This window comes from Thalassophryne amazonica, chromosome 20 (genome assembly GCF_902500255.1).
Source record: "Thalassophryne amazonica chromosome 20, fThaAma1.1, whole genome shotgun sequence".
Lineage (NCBI taxonomy): Eukaryota > Metazoa > Chordata > Actinopteri > Batrachoidiformes > Batrachoididae > Thalassophryne > Thalassophryne amazonica.
In genome coordinates, this window is record NC_047122.1 from 14,484,251 (window position 1) to 14,500,793 (window position 16,543).

The following is a 16,543-nucleotide window of genomic DNA, read 5'->3' on the forward strand; positions in this document are numbered from 1 at the left end:
ATCCCCAGAAATGATCATCAGTGCCTCAGGGTGTTTTGTCTGCAGCCTTGCTGTGACAGCCTGACAGGCTATACCCAGGGCAGCAGAACCCCTAACAGACAGGTCGAATGCTGCATTTGACTGAATTCTCAACTGTGAGAAAAAGAAGCTCCGACTCAGTCAAGTGCAACAGAGAACGACTGGACAAAAACTGGTCTCACTGGATGACTTTTTTCATCTGCATCCAACTCAGCACCAAATCCAACAGTTACCCACCAAATCCTTAATTGAACAGCGCCCCCTGTATTGAGCAATGGTTCTGCAGAGTAGTGGATAAAAGGCACAACAAACCTTGTTACATTAAGTTATTTATTCAGCAGTCTGGATGGAGGTCTATCAGGGGTTGGATCTGGCTCCTGGGTGCGAGTTTGGCAAATGTGCTCTAAATCACAAAGCATTATATTTTTATATCTCTGAATCACCTTGTGAACAAACCCACCTCCTTCAGGAAGAAATTCCTCAACTGTCTGAGTCACAACTGTGCCATGTTTAGACAGGAAATTAAAAGGATTCTTTTTAGAAATGTCACCATCAGCAGATCATCCACCTGATGTTTCTGCAGCTGTTCAGACCTTTAGTGTCAAACCTCGGTCCAAAGCCCTGCCAGAGTCTCGTGTACTGCTTCGAAACACTCGCTCGGCCCCTCTCTGGAATGTGGGTCATCTCAGACCGTTAGAAGCTGGAGCAAGACCAGAACACTGTGAGGCAAGATCAGAATCAGCTCCAGACACAAATCACTCCATCAGAGAGGCCGTTTGGCTCAAACTCAGGGGGCAGTTGTTGTGGCCAATCTGCACACACACGAACCATCTACTCATGGATTAAAGCGTCAGCGGCTACAAATAACCTCATCCTACTAAGGAAGTTGTGTTTATTTGTCATGAGTAACACTTGAAAACTAATAAAGTGATCAGGAAGCGCCAGAACTGGAAGAGGAAGAATAAGTCCGATATAGACCCTGAGACCAGTTGGTGTCTGGAATAAACCCTGTATTCAAAAGAATGAAGTGGATCAAGGACTACAGCTCCCCCTGGAGGGGACGGCAAGGCTGGCACCCAGGTACAGCTGGTTGGACTGATGGAGCGTCTTGACCAAGGACACAGACTGGGAACATAGCAAACAGCTCTACATTGTCATGATGTTGTTACATCACTCGTTAGTCACGCTGTCAATCAATTAAAATGTTTTGATTGCGATTAATCACATGATTGTCCATAATTAACTCTTGATCAAATGCAAATTAATCACACATTTTGAAGCTGATTCTTAAGTTTGCAATCATTATTTTCCAAAAGTAGTTAAACTAGCACACTAATGACTGAATGATGCTTTAGTTGTTAAAAGTACAACCCCAATTCCAATGAAGTTGGGGCGTTGAGTAAAATGTAAATAAAACAGAAGACAATGATTTGCAAATCCTCTTCAACCTATATTCAACCTATATTCTTTTGTCCAGAGGACACGACGTCCATGATTTCCAAAAACAATCTGAAATGTGGACTCATCAGACCACAGCACACTTTTCAACTTTGCGTCTGTACATTTCAAATGAGCTCTGGATGTTGTTGATGTATGGCTTTCACTTTGCATGGTAGAGTTTTAACTTGCACTTGTAGATGTAGTGACGAACTGTGTTAACTGACAATGGTTTTCTTAAGTGTTTCTGAGCCCACGCGGTAAGATCCTTTACATAATGATGTCAGTTTTTAATGCAGTGCCCCCTGAATGATCGAAGGTCACGGGCATTCAATGATGGTTTTTGGCCTTGCCGCTTATGTGTATAAAGTTCTCCAGATTCTCTGAATCTTCTGATTATTTTATGGGCTGTAGATGATGGAATCCCCAAATTCCTTGCAATTGAACATTGAGAAACATTGTTCTTAAACTGTTGGACTATTTTTTTCCACACAGTTGTTCACAAAGTAGTGATCCTCGCCCCATCTTTGCTTGTGAATGGCTGAGCCTTTTGGGGATGCTCTTTTATACCCAGTCATGACACTCACCTGTTTCCAATTAACCTGTTCACCTATGAAATGTTTAAAAAAGGTGTTCTTTGAGCATTCATCAGCTTTCCCAGTCTTTTGTTGCCCCTGTCCAAGCTTTTTTGAAATGTGTTGCAAATATTTGCACAAAAACAAAAAAGTTTATCAGTTTGAATATTAAATATCTTGTCTATGTGGTGTATTCAATTGAATATAGGTTGAAGAGGATTTGCAAATCATTGTATTCTGTTTTAATTTACATTTCACACAATGTCCCAACATCACTGGAATTGGGGTTGTATATTTATTGTCATTACTCTTATTATTCTCTTTATTATTAGTGTTGTATGTAAATAGATGCCTTTAAAATATCTTCAGGGACCTTTCAACACCTCTATGTGGCTCTGCACCTCTGCATCGTCTGTGTGAACAGGAGTTAAACAGACGAGGAAAATGTATTTATTAATTCTATTTATTTTCTATGTAAATTGCTACCTGATTGGCTGGGGGAAGGTCCTTCTGTGCAAACGTGATTGAGCAGTTTGGGGTTCAGCATCTTGTTCACAGACACAAACCCAAAGGCCTTCTGTTAATGGATTCAGAGTTAATCACCTCCCAATTTATTTATTTTTCCATAAATCAAAGTTTTAGTTTGTTCTATTTTAAAATAGTGAACATTTTTTAACTATTTTATGAAGTACTATGTTTGCAAGTTTGTCCAAAAATTCTGTTTTTTTCAGTGTGTAGCAGTCAATCAGGGCCGCGTTCAGGGACAGCAGTATTTGTCAAAGTGCTCAGCACATTCCTGGCATTTGTCTGGTTTAGCGGGCCAGAACCACAGCGTTAACACTGTTGTTACAAGAGCCAGAACCCAGTCAGAGTCAGGAAGTCTCTGGAATACAACACAAGGGACAGCCTACAGAACCACCAGCATCATTCAGGATGAAGAAGACAACCTCAAAAGCAAAAAATGGAATAAATAAAATTAATATAATAACACATAAATCCCTGCAAACAAAACTACCTTGTTCATGCAATATTTTTTTTTAAATGGCTGCTACATTTTATTTTGTAATGGGTTTTGTCTGAAGTGATATTTGGTCTTTAATTGTATTAATCAGAATCTTTAGTAGGCGGGTTGGGCACTTTGTGTTGGAGACTGAAACTTCGCCATTTTCCAGATAGATTTGTCTTCCGGTGACACCATCCTCACAGGCTGCTTCCAAAAACATCTGTCACCGTGTTGCTGCCCTCAGGCACCAAGCTGCCAGAAACACTCTGTGACAAACTGATCAAATCACTGTAAGTTAATAGTTAAAATCCTCACTGATTCTTTCTAACTTCAGGAATGTAGAATGTGTGTAAAGTAGGAAGAACAAAAACATGCCGTCCACAAAAATATCCAAACATGCAGCTGCTGAAGGTCACAAAGTTTTCATTAATTTCTTCATTTTTTTCATTATCAGTTAAAGTGTAGCTGATATGATATGTATTTTTTTTGACCATTTAAGACTAAAATTAAGTTTGAAATTGATCCTTTCTTGGTGCGCAGTTACTGAAGAGATAAATATTCAGATTTTGACCTGCGCACCACTGAAAACCAGGAACTTCCTGGCAAGTCCAAACACTGGAGAAGAAGGAGGAAGTGACATCAGAGTCGGATCCATGACCTCCATAGTCCCATTAATTTCTGGATTAATTTCTGGATTTTTACAGGCTCGGGTCGGAGCTGCATGGTGTTTTCGGTGCCAGAACATTTCATTCTCGCCGGCAGAATCCTTTTGATGGGCAGGTGGAACACTTATGTTGACGAGCACATACACACGCGGTGTCTGCGGCTTCTCCACTTGACACGGAGGCAAAACTGAGTATTTACACATTATTTTATTGTTTTGTGGATCATGGGATAATTTTGTTGCGACATTATGAGCAGATGAGGAACTGGGAGTCTTTTAACTTGCAGCACAAAGCGGCCCGCTGTGGAACAAGAGGATTCATTCGCAGCAGAGACTCGATCCATCAGCTGCAGACGCAATTAACGGATTACACCTGAAGTTGACCGTGCCGCTCCAGGTTCGGTATAGCACAGACTCAACCCTTCATGGACTTTTCTTCAGCCAGGACAATGAATTAAATTATTTTCAGACATTTTCATCAGACTAAAGATGATCTCACTGAAACGGACAGGTAAGACTATATTATTTACTCCTTGTGTGAATGGTTTTAATATTTAATAATAACATCCAATAGTGTACAGTACACTAACTGTACAGAAGCAAACAATATTTATTTAAAAAGAAGCTGATATTTTCAGTCCCTCGTGACATTTTTCAGATTTGAAATATATGCAAATGTTTCTCAGAAAAAAAAAATCATAAATAAAAAATCCACACTTCATCACTTTTTTCTGATGTCACAGACAGCAAAACTATTTTTTATCAGTTGATTATGACCAAAGAGTTGGCAAAAAACAAAACAAAACAGTTGCATGCTGAAATCGCCTGCATTATTTATTTATTTTTTTATAATCACCATTCTGTGGTCTGAACTCTGCCAATATCGTCATTGTTGTTAGACTGAAGGTTTTCCTCCAAGGTTTCTTCTTCCTCACTTTTGTCTAAATAAGGCTCAAAACCATAATGCTGTGTCTCCACAGGTTCTTCAAAAATACCTTCAGACTAGACTTTAAAAAAAAGCTCCACACTAGAAAAAAAACAGTCCAAAAACAGCTTGACCTCCGCCGTGTTTACAATTGATTTGGGTTTGAATCAGCAGGTGCTGTTGTTGTGATGACGTAGTAACAATATGGCCGCGGCTGAGGGCTGAAAAAGAGTGTAGGCTTCAGACAGCTGTTTATCCTTCACCTCTTGAATTTATCTGTGATTTTTAATGCGGAAACCTTCAGAATTAGTGCATTAATTCAAAACTAAAAGATATTTGTGATATTTTCAATTTGTAAAAATGACAGAGTTGACATTAAAATCAATATAACAGCAGGAATTAGTTTGACTGTTAAATCAAACCATATAAGCTTTGCTTTTTGTGCTTTTTGCCACATGTATGGGGTGTATGATGAATGTAAATGTCTCTTCCTTACAGCAGTTGGCGGGGCGCACAAAGACAGAAGTTCTGACTCGTTGTTTGTGTTGGGTTTGTGATCGCATTTGAGTCTACTCAGAATTGTCGATGGTGCTTAAACTCAAAACTGGCTTGTCAGTAGCTGATAGTGTACCGGAGTCAATACTAAAAGTTAGCAGTTTGCTGTGGCTTACGCTAATTTTTTCATAGTTTATCATTAGAAGAGTTAACTTTTCAGTTAGCGGATTAGCAGTTATTGAAGCTAACTTTTTGGTTAGCTGTGCCCACCACTGCTTGAATTTATAGGCCTGTACTTAATGGAAATGCCAAAACAACCCCAGAAATCGATTCCACATCTACAAATGAACCAGAAAAGAGGGATAATTCATAATGCAAGGATTGCTGATCTATCTGTGAATTTTTCAACATGTCCTTTGGCTGTGAGTTTGAAATTAACCCCCAGCAGGGTTCTGCACCATTCCTCAGGGGTCCACCCTGGTCAGTTTCATCTGGGAGTGATTTTATTACTCAAATTGGATGAGACGTTTAGGGTACATTGAAATGTATACACATCTTCAGGTCAGGAACAGGACGACTGTAGATGTTGCACAGAACTGCGTTTCTATCCACAGTCCCCTCTGTAGTGCCCTCTGTATTTTCAGCCGTCCACTCCACCAGGTGATTTCACTGATTAACATGACTTTCAGCAGATGGAATCAGTTAATCAGTGAAATTACTTGGGGGAGTGGATGGTTGAAAATACAACCTGCACCCTCTTGGCCTTATTACATATCCACAGCCTTTGCCATGAAACTCAAAATTGAGCTCAGGTGCATCCTGTTTTTACTGAGCATCCTTGAGATGTTTCTACAGCTTAAATGGAGTCCACCTGGAGTAAAGTCCATTAATTGGACATGATTTGGAAAGACACACTCCTGTCTACATATAAGGTCCCACAGTTGACAATGCATGTCAGAGCACAAACCAAGCATGAAGTCAAAGGAACTGTCAGTAGACCTCCGAGATAGGATTGTCTCCATCCACATATTTGGGGAAGGGTACAGAAACATTTCTGCTGCTTTGAAGGTCCTAATTAGGCCTCCATCATCTGTAAATGGAAGACGTTCAGATCCACCAGGACCCTTTTTAGAGCTGACTGCCCGTTTAAACTGAGCAATCAGGGGAAAAGGGCCTTAGTCAGGGAGGTGACCAAGAACCCAATGGTCACTTTGTCAGAGCTCCAGCATTCCTCTGTGGAGACAGGAGAACCTTCCAGAAGGACAACCATCTCTGTAGCAATCCACCAATCAGGCCTGTATGGTAGAGTGGCCAGACAGAAGCCACTACGTAGTAAAAGGCACATGGCAGCCCACCTGGAGTTTGCCAAAAGGCACCTGAAGGACTCTCAGACCAGAGAAACAAAATTCTCTGGTCTGATGAGACAAAGATTGAATTCTTTGATGTGAATGCCAGGTGTCATGTTTGTAGGAAAACAGGCACCATCCCTACAGTGAAGCATGGTGGTGGCAGCCTCTTGCTGTGGGGATGTTTTTCAGTAGCAGGAACTGGGAGACTAGTCAGGATTGAGGGAAAGATGAATGCAGCAACATACAGAGACATCCTGGATGAAAACCTGCTCCGGAGCACTGTTGACCTCAGGGCGACGGTTCAACTTTCAGCAGGGCAATGACCCTAAACACACAGCCAAGATATCAAAGGAGTGGCTTCAGGACAACTCTGTGAATGTCCCTGAGTGGCCCAGCCAGAGCCCAGACATGAATCTGATTGAACATCTCTGGAGAGATCTGAAAATGGCTGTGCACCGCTCCCCATCCAACCTGGAATGGACAAAACTGTCCAAAGACAGGTGCACCAAGCTTGTGACATCATATTCAAGAAGACTGGAGGCTGTAATTGCTGCCAAACGTGCAACAACAAAGTATTGAGCAAAGGGTGTGAATACTTATAGTGAGGAAAATAAGCATTTGAACACCCTGCGATTTTGCAAGTTCTCCCACTTAGAAATCATGGAGGGGTCTGAAATTTTCATCTTAAGTGCATGTCCACTGTGAGAGACATAATCTAAAAAAAATAATCCAGAAATCACAATGTATGATTTTTTAAAATAATTTATTTGTATGTTACTGCTGCAAATAAGTATTTGAACACCTACCAACCAGCAAGAATTCTGACTCTCACAGACCTGTTAATTTTTCTTTAAGAAGCCCTCTTATTCTGCACTCTTTACCTGTATTAATTGCACCTGTTTGAACTTGTTACCTGTATAAAAGACACCTGTTCACACACTCAATCAATCACACTCCAACCTGTCCACCATAGCCAAGACCAAATAGCTGTCTAAGGACACCAAGGACAAAACTGTAGACCTGCACAAGGCTGGGATGGACTACAGGACAACAGGCAAGCAGCTTGGTAGAAGACAACAACTGTTATGATTATTTATTAGAAAGTGGAAGAAACACAAGATGACTGTCAGTCTCCCTCGGTCTGGGATTCCATGCAAGATCTCACTTTGTGTTGTGTGTTGGGGGGGGGGGGTTTGGCTGGACAAGGTTGGGTTGTTTTGTGTTTGTTTTCCTTCCCAGGTGATTTGGGGCTGTTCTCTGAGGAAAATGTGCTGCAGAAGAGTCTCTCTCCTCTGTTACGATGATTGGCTGCACCTGTTGCATTCTCGTGCGGCTCTCTATTAGGACAATCCACGACACCTGTGATGTTCACGTGCAGATCTGAGGACTTCCAGCTGGTACCAATGTAGTGATGAAGAACTACATTTAAACCAGCAGTGAGTTGGATAAGATTGCCGGAGAATACGACCTTGTGACGACCGTGTGGGGACGCTGAGGGCCGTTTCAGAGTCTGACATTGCGCCTGTGAAGGAGGACGAGGGTGAGAGACAAACGTTGTCAGCACACGGCAGAGGTCAATATTCTGAAAAGTTTATCCGTGAATGTAAATTGGCGTCTTATACGCAGCTATAAGTAATTATTGGTGGAAAGTGTTTGGCGTGCTCCTCACGGCAGTGGCGTGTGGATTAATGATCCTCCACTAGCTGTGAGCAGCAGCCTCCTTGAATTAAGTTGGAATTCAGACTTAAACGTGTAGCTGATAAGTTTGCCTCCAAACAATATTTCGTAGTAATAGTGTTGAATAATCTCATCTCTGTTCCTCCTTCGCAGAGTACAGTTCTGGGAAAAAGTCACCTGGGGGGGGGGTGTCGGCGGAACTCCTGAGTCCTGAACGTTCGGACTCCGACTGTTGAGACGCTGAGAGAGTGCGCCGCCTTTTCACCTCACCAGAACTTTAATTAATTAGTATTTTATGTATAGCACAAAGGGGAGAAAAATAAATGTGTTTTCTTTTTGGAACTGCTTCTGATTATTTCATGCTGGGTTCAGTCAGATACTGGACCGCTCCTCACTCCGCGTCTTATCCATAACACTTTGTGGGGTAAGGATAATTCTGAGAAAGCTCAGAACTACACAGGAGGACCTGGTCAATGACCTGAAGAGAGCTGGGACCACAGTCACAAAGATTACATTAGTAACACATGATGCTGTCATGGTTTAAAATCCTGCAGGGCAGCAAGGTCCCCCTGCTCAAGCCAGCACATGTCCAGGCCTGTTTGAAGTTCACCAGTGACCATCTGGATGATCCAGAGGAGGCACGGGAGAAGGTCATGTGGTCAGATAAGACCAGAATAGAGCTTTTTGGAATCAACACCACTTACCATGTTTAGAGGATGAGAACAACCCCAAGAAAACCATCCCAACTGTGAAGCATGGGGGTGGAAACATCATACTCTGGGGGTGCTCTTGTGCAAAGGGGACAGGACGACTGGACTGTATTGAAGGGAGGATGGATGGGGTCATGTATTGCAAGATTTTGGCAAACAACCTCCTTCCCTCAGTAAGAGCATTGAAGATGGGTCATGGCTGGGTCTTCCAGCATGACAGTGGCCCCAAACACACAGCCAGGGCAACTAAGGAGGGGCTCCATAAGAAGCATCTCAAGGTCCTGGAGTGGCCTGGCCAGTCTCCAGACCTGAACTCAATAGAAAATCTTTGGAGGGAGCTGAAACTCCAAACCTGAAAGATTTGGAGAAGATCTGTATGGAGGAGTGGACCAAAATCCCTGCTGCAGTGTGTGAAAACCTGGTGAAAAACTACAGGAAACATTTGACCTCTGTAATTACAAACAAAGGCTACTTTACCAAATATTAACATTGATTTTCACAGGTGTTCAAATACTTATGTGCAGCAGTAACATACAAATAAATTATTAAAAAATCATACATTGTGATTTCCAGATTTTTTTAGATTATGTCTCTCACAGTGGACATGCACCTAAGATGAAAATTTCAGACCCCTCCATGATTTCTAAGTGGGAGAACTTGCAAACTCGCAGGGTGTTCAAATATTTTTGTTCCTCACTGTATATACATTTGATTTCTTTTTTATTTTTAATAAAGTTGCAAAAGTGTTGCAAAAATTATTTTTTTTCATGTTGTCATTATGGGGTGTTGTGAGTAGAATTTTGAAGGGAAACAATGAATTGACTCTATTTTGGAATAAGGCTGTAATATAACAAAATGTGGAAAAAGCTGAGCGGTGTGAATACTGACCGGACGTATAATATATAATCTGCAGGGGAAGGGGGTGATTATTTCAGTGATACTGAGCTTTGATTATGAGGTAGTATCATCAGAGAGATATCATCAGACGAAAACACAAATACACAGCAGCAAAGAGGTGGCCAAGTGGTTCATGTGCTTGGTTTCAGTGTGGAAGATTCCTGGTTCAAACCTCACCCCTGCCACATGTAATGTGGAGCTGCGTCAGGAAGGGCAACCAGTGTAAAACTTGTGTCAAATCACAACCCCGAATGTGGCGACCCCGTGTGAAAAAAAGGGCGTAGCTGAAGGAACTTAGTTTATACAGCAGCAAAGACTTTTTTCCTTTTCCAGAAAGCAGCAGGTGCACACGCAAATCAGTGACTCCACGAGAGGAAAACACAAACTCTTAGATGTCACATCACATCCCAATAATTTGTTGCATGTGTGCTTGTGGAGTGGTTTTTGGTGTGCACAGCACACATGCACAAAGATACTATTTTTAATGAGAGGTCAAGTTTCATGAAAGTGATCTGGGGTAAGTTCGGGAAATGCGGTGGGGATTTCACTGCACGCGCTCGACTCTGAATCACAAGACAAACATATCGCAGCACTTTTAGAAAGAGCCCTGTTGCCGTTTACACAAACACACACACTGCAGAGCGTGCATGTGGGTCCTTAGAGCCCCGTGTTCCTCAGTGGGGTGACTAATTTTAGGTGTTTAAAAAGAGCAACCGGGGCTGGTTTAGGTCACTGAGCAAACAGATATAAGATCAGTGATTGCTGTCTGAAACCTTTTTGAGGGAGTGTGTGTGTGTGTGTGTGTGGGGGGGGGGGGGGGGGGGGGGGGTTAATTTTTGCTAATAATAATAATAATACAATAGAATAGGTCATTAAATTCAAAAGCTTTTATACAAGGTCTGTTAGAAAACTATCCGACCTTTTTATTTTTTTAAAAAACTATATGGATTTGAATCATGTGAGCTTGCATCAGCCAAGCTTGACGGGACGTCGTCTGACTACCAGAGAAATTGCAGAAGAGTTGGACATCAGCACTTTTGCGGCACATTCCACTGTTACAGGAGATTTTGTAATGAAAGACGTGCGGAGGAATTTGCGCGTTGGGACGGAGCCGCAATGGCACGCAACAAAAAGCACGTCCGTGTTGGAAGTCTCACAGGACAAGTTGTGACATGCCCAGCTGTTACACAATTTCTCGGATACTCACTCGACTGAAAAGTCACTGAAAGCCATCTGAATATTCCGAATGGTTTCCAACATGGACGTGCTTTTTGTTGACAGTTTGACATTTTTATTTTTGACAATAAAAATCCGACGAGGGGGATGGACCAGTGCTCACTCAAAGCCTGCCCACAGGCAAATGATGCAACTGACAGACATGAAAAAACTCACGCATGCACACGAAGGTTCAAGCTTGGCTGATGCAAGTGCACATGATTCAAATCCATATAGTTTTTTTTTTTAAATAAAAAGGTTGGATAGTTTTCTAACAGACCTCATATGTAGGGAGATTGGCCATTTCAAGAACTTGGTTAGAGATCGATCTAAATCAATCCTTGTCATTTGATTTGTGGATTGCAGAGGTGGGTGTAAGTCACTGTCAAGTCATCAATCTGCAAGACCCAAGTCAGGTCTCAAGTCAGCTGTCAAACACGTGGTAGTTATTATGACTTGAGACTTACCTTGTGACTTGCTGATTCATGACTTGATGGTGACTTACTCCCGCCTCTGGTGGTTTGTATGTCATGGCATTGATTATTTGTCCCATTGTAGAGAAAAATAGTCCACTGCATAATTTCCATAGCTGTTTTGTACAGTTTGATTCCATTTACTTTCAAATGCTTCCTTCCACTGAACAACTTCACTAACTTTTCATAACAATGTGTCCAAGATACGAGGACACTAAATCCAGGTTGTCACAAACCGATTAGGGCCCATTCACACTTTGACATGAAGTGGCTGACACTGGCCATTGTAGCAGATTCACAAAAATGTCTGTGAAAAGCAGGTGAAGGGTCACTCCACTAGTCAGAAGTTCAATGTAGCACTGATTAAGGTATAACGCAAAATGTAGACCAAATGGGCTTTTCAATATTAAATTTAAATGTCCACAAAATCTATAATCCAGATCAAACTTTGTCAGGGGATAGTGAGTGCCAATTTGATTAACCCTCTGGGGTCCGAGGGCATTTTTTGGACAATTCACTCGCCTGGCATAAATGTTTTATTATCACTGTTAACAGCTCTTCCTGCATCCCACAATCAAGTTTTATGTCTCTTTTTTCAGGAAAACCTGTGCTTTCATAATATATACGCTTTTGTTGTGTTTTATAAGTGTAATAAAGGTTTACAATCAAAAATAAGGAAGGAAAAAGTAAAGCGAAAAATAATTTTCCACACACATTTATTCAAAACACACAGCAAACTATAATAAACAACTGTTTTGACACTTTATTAAGGTAATTTGGGGTCTTGTGTGAAAGACTGTACAACAAAAAGGTTCAAACAAACGTTGTTTGAGCACGTGAGATTGCCATCAGAGGCTCTCCGTCTGCTCTGTCTGCTTTCACTGATCGCTGTGCGTAATGGCACAGGGTGCATTTGGAGCCCAATAGTATGTACTCATTGGAGCACCCAGGGGGCTATTCAAACGGGCCAACTAGTAACATATCACTCCTGAAAACGATATTTGGCTTTTTACGTGAGGTGAATCTTGGATTTTGGAAAACCATATGACAGTGAACCAATTCCGACTGGACACTCACATTGCACACATCATCACACAGCTTCTATGAGGAGTACAAAGATGGCTGATGGCTGGCTCGAAAGTCCGCGGAGTTAACTTTTCAGCAAAAAAAGTAAGTTTCTATCTCATATCATTAAAAAGTTATTTATAATTTAGTAAAGCTTGGTCTTAGCCATCGTATATGACAGCGTTGGCCCCAGAGGGTTAAGATATAAATGTAGAGTATACATTAATTAGGGTTTTCAATGTTAAACTTAAAAGACCACAAAATCTGTAATCTGCATCAGATCCGGATCAAACTTTGTCAGTCGATAAAGGATATTATATAACGGCTGAGTGGATCCTTGTCATTTGATTGTTGCTTTGTATGTCACATGACATGGATTAATTCATCCCATTTGTGTTGCATTTAGAGTGCGGCTTGGTTCCATTTAGAGTGCAAATTTGGTTCCATATGTTTGGTACCACTGCACTCTGCACACACACGCACGCAGGGGACAACGACACGATGATTTGAAGTCAGTGATGAGTCCGAAGTCAGTGCACAGCATCACTGGACTACACGTTACAGTAGAACACAAAAATGTAAGTCCCTTTTCTGTTGTTTATAAATTAATAAAATATCAAATGACAGGGATCTATTTTAACCGTTATATAAAATCTGCATATAGCAAACCGTTATACAAAACAAATAATAAATGTTTTTACATTCTTTCAATGGAACAAATATTTAATTCAGTGAAAGCTTTGCCTCATTGAATGAGGCTTCGCCTCATTGAATGGTTTGTTCCAGCTTTCACCTCATGAAATATTCGTACCATTGAACTCATAAACATTATTTGTATACCATCCTACATAATGCTCTCAAATATGAACGCAATTTGATCTTTTTTTGACAGAGTTATGAAGCTTTGAAAATATGTTCAATGTTAAAGATACAGATTTTTCCAGTTTTCCAAGATTTTTTCTGATTTTGACCTTTGACCATGAAAACTGAATCAGTTCTTCCTATCAGGATATAAATCTTCAGTAACAGCTCCAGGGTGTTAAAAAAACAAACAAACAAAGGGCGGCAAAAATATGACCTCCTCCATCTTCCTTGGTAGAGGTAAAAATGGCTAAATGCTGTTTATTTACTGTGAGGAAATCTGGTGATTATAAGTGCACAGGAGCACACTTAAACATAATAGATGTCCACGATCAATATATTTCCTTCACGATGAGTTACAAGATTTATGTTTGGTTAAAAAATGCATGTGGCCTTTAAATTGCTTCATATATAGATGATATTAGAGTTTTCAGGCTGCACAGGAGACACAAACATATCTGTCTAAGAAACATCTCATTCAGTGGAATGTCAAGAGTCTCTGGTTTGTTCCATTGAATCAGAATAAGTAGAAGACTGACAGTATAAAGTACTGTGATATATTTGTACAGAGTATTTAAAGCTGAGCTGCATGTTTTACACTTAAGAGATCGGTTCACTTACTATAAGGACACAGAGCTCCACTTGACCTCCGCTGACCGTTCACGAGGAAAATTTCACCTGTTTTAATGACCTTTGATGATGGATTCCACAAGACAGCTGGCCCAGAAATAACAGCTTGTTGATGGTAACATCATGTCATTCAATGCAAGAATAAAAAGGCAGCAATAAAAAAATTTAAGCGTTGTAAATACACTGCATCCCAAACTGAAATCATATCTCCAGCATGGCAACATCCACAAAATTCTCAGCTGCAGCATAATCTTAGGCCAGGCAATCCTTAGTTGCCTAAAGTTGGGCCTAAACTTCCACCTATAGCACTAAGCAGTGCACAGCACTATGCAATTGTAGTTTTTTGTGCATAGCGGAGGCAGTAATTTACAAGCTTAATGCACACGCTGAATAAATATTAAGAAGAATTGCACTCATTTGTGCTACCACCGTCTTAAAATGAGTTGTGGTCAGAATACTGTGCGTCAGTGGAAAGAACTTGCTCCACGGACCACCACAAACCTGGTCTGAATTTAAGCACAGTTTATCGTTCATAAGCTCCGTACATAAGCGGGCTCATGATGTGCCATTTCAGTTTTGTACAACGAAACTGAAATGAACACAACAAACTAAATAAAAGTTGACGCTAATGAAAAAAAACGAAAAAAAACAAACTTCACTGTAGTGCTTCACCTCAGGGAGCATTAGCAGCTGCGCCCCACTGGTGGGCTGTGGTGCACTGACTCAGATTGATTAACTCAGCAGAAAATCTCCCACTTGAGTCTGCATTGGATAACACTCATTGGGTTATTTCATGCCCAAAACACTCTCTTGATTAATTAAGTAATTAAATTAAATCCCTTTGCATCCTGTGCCCTATTTTGCAAAGTGTATTCACAGTAGAGCTGAAACAACTAATCGAGTTAATCGATTAAAATCGATTATTAAAATAGTTGTCAACTAATGTAGTCATTGATTAGTTGCTAAATAACTTCGGTTATACCGCAAATGTTTCGTTTCTTCCATATAATCAACCGAGCTTTGCTTTGAATCGTGAACCAATGAAGGAGTGCTTCGAGCTGCTGCTTCGTTGGTTTCATTTGTTTTATTTCGCTTTATCTTAATTTTTCTACACTAAAACCCTAAAGAGCATATGTCTGTGGGGAATATTTACCTTTTTTATGTTAAACTGACCTGTTATGGTCTTCTTAAACAGTTGATAGATGCATTTTATTCTAACGCCAATGCTAACACGTTAGCATGTCTATGGCGTTTTCAGTGTTAAAGTTAGCATTAAGCTGCTGGCATTTCAGCATGTTTGTGCATTTGTTTTCTGTATAATAATTAATGGCTCAGCGTTTGTTGTCGTAAAAGAGTCAATTGTATTACAAATTATAATATTTTTAATTTATTTTTATTTATATATTAATAATAATAGCAACAATAATAATAGTAATAATAACTAATAATGCTACAATACAATTTTAGAAAAAGAGACATGAGTCACATGTGTCATTGTGAAATGACCACATAGTTTACAAGTTATACAGAGAATGTTGCACATATAATGAGTCAGGCTACAGTTTTTGATTTAGGTTTTATGGTTAACTGGTTATGCTAATTGCTCATTTGCAGCAACAAAAATACCTCTTTTTTCACCATATATTTTATAACATTTATATGTTTCAATGTTGTTTTATGGCAACTCAGCACTTTGATAAAGCAATGTGATTTGAAATAATTATTTTTGTTCTTTATTATAAACTGTTTTATTCTTTATTATTTTATATTTCAACAGTAAAGGAACATTTGATGATTTGTTGATTTTCAAGTATTTTAAGTTTTCAAATAATGTTCTGTTATTAAATTAAGTGATGGATGGAGAGAAAAATTGTTTCCCTGGCACATTTTTAAAAAAATTCCCTGCTAATCCGATTAATCGTGTTGAAACCCCATCAGATAGATTGTCAAGTTAGGACCCTCAATCTCTGTGCATGAGAACCCTCCACTTTAAAAAAAGACAGCTGTTCTGAAGAACCAGAAGCCCCTGCTGAGTTGATACTGGTAGAGAAGATGGCATTTGGACATTTCTAGAAGTATCAGAGACATTTGAATCTTCTCTGGTTTGACCCAGAAAAAGTAGGTCAAAATCAGAAACCTCTAAACTTATGTGAAAAGGTTGTAAAATTAACATATCCCAAATATCTTGAGTGTACATAAACTGGTTTTCCAGTAATCGTGTGCAAAGGCCAACTTACAGCCAAACCAATTTCTATAACGGCTCATTTCAGAGCTTATTGGCCTATTCCAAGTTGGATAATGTCTATATCTGAAGTTTTGCTTGCTCTGTTGGACACACACACACACACACACACACACACACACACACACACACACACACACACACACACACACACACACACACACACACACACACACACACACACACACACACACACTGAGTCGGTTTAGGCTGTGGGAGAGAACGGGAGATGGCTCAGCCATCACATTGCTAATGAGCTCAGAGAGTGGGCGTGGCCAGCAGCAGCTCCTTTCCATTTAAGGTGAAC

The 16,543-nt window shown here is 40.3% G+C and overlaps 1 protein-coding gene across 6 annotated transcripts in view; it reads right to left on the bottom strand.

The window, feature by feature from the left end:
• Positions 1–16,543, bottom strand: part of pleca (plectin a) — a 281,468-nt gene that overhangs the window by 190,835 nt on the left and 74,090 nt on the right. The gene's annotated exons all lie outside the window — the stretch shown is intronic.